The sequence below is a fragment of the Octodon degus genome, unplaced genomic scaffold, assembly GCF_000260255.1.
Source record: "Octodon degus isolate 3935 unplaced genomic scaffold, OctDeg1.0 scaffold00160, whole genome shotgun sequence".
Classification (NCBI taxonomy): domain Eukaryota; kingdom Metazoa; phylum Chordata; class Mammalia; order Rodentia; family Octodontidae; genus Octodon; species Octodon degus.
The window spans coordinates 5,160,888-5,162,105 of NW_004524736.1; the positions used below are offsets into that span (position 1 = coordinate 5,160,888).

Consider the following 1,218-nt stretch of genomic DNA (forward strand, 5'->3'; position numbering starts at 1 on the left):
AAGATTCCTCCCGCAGCCTTAAGGCACTACAGGTGGGACCTTTGGAAAGTGATCAGATTATGGATTTATAGATGTTTGGCAATTAGAAGCCCAGGCCTGTTTGAAGAGGTGGATCACTAGTGCCTGACCTGGATGGTTATATCTACTCCCGGTCTTTGACTTCTCTTACTGTCTGCCACCAAGCCATGAAAGCATTTTCCTTCCTGTGATGTATTGCCAACTGGTGATCATTGTGTTACATCCAGCTAAACTTAACTAGTGTGGTGCTGGGTGTGGGAGGCCCACCTCAGGATTGTTGCCAGCAGCATAAGAGGCAAAACTAGAGAAACTGTTGGGAGGCTGTTAGGGAAGCAGTTTGGAGGAGCTGTTGAAGCTGTTGGAAGCTGCTGGTTCTCTTGGGCTATTCTGCTGGAGGACCTTGTCATGCTGGCTTTCCTGATGAACTTGGATGTTGTTGTTGGAGGAGGAGCTTGGGACCTTGTTATCTCTGAGAATGGCTGTGGTTCATTTTGGGGAACTCCAAGTACTCACCTTGAGCATCCATTCCTGGCTCCAGAGGGGAAGATGGTTCACTGCTCAGACTCCTGGAGGAGCTTGTCATGTTGGCTTTCCTGATGGGAACTCAGCTTTCCTCACCATCTGAGGAGCTTGGGACCTCACTGTCATTGAGGATGGCTGTAGTTCTTTTAGGGGGAGCTCTGGTGCTTACCTCGAGTGGTGCTTCCTGGCTCCAGTTTAGATCCCTCAGCCTGCTAGCACAGACCCTTCTCCTCACTAGCATATACTTCCTATCTTCCCCTACTGACCTTTGGGCCTTCCCAGCACAGATCCTTGAAACAGGCCTGCATGACACATTGCCATTGGCTCTAGTCCTCCAGTTGGACTTGTGGGAGGCACTGTTATGAGCTCTTGGTCTTTAGCTGCAGGACATTATTGCGGGATCCAGGCCCTCAGCTGAATTCTTTGGTCTTTAGTGTGTAGATAGGTTTCCTGCACTCTTGGTATATGATTGTTTGGGTGATTCATTATAAAATAATCTTATAAAATGTGTGTCCTGTATTTTGTTGTTTACCTTGCAAAACCCCAAATTATAACACCTCTATGATGCCTTTCAACTGTACAGTCCTTCCTTGGAGCCAGTGGATTATGAACTGAAACCTCTACAAATACAGCCAGGATAAATTTCCTTTTTCTCCATAATTTTTTGAGAAACAAATA

General features: G+C 46.7%; 1 pseudogene; it reads right to left on the reverse strand.

Moving 5' to 3' along the window:
* Positions 1-899: 899 nt before the first annotated feature.
* LOC101582524 overlaps positions 900-1,218 on the reverse strand; it is a 15,222-nt pseudogene continuing 14,903 nt past the window's right edge.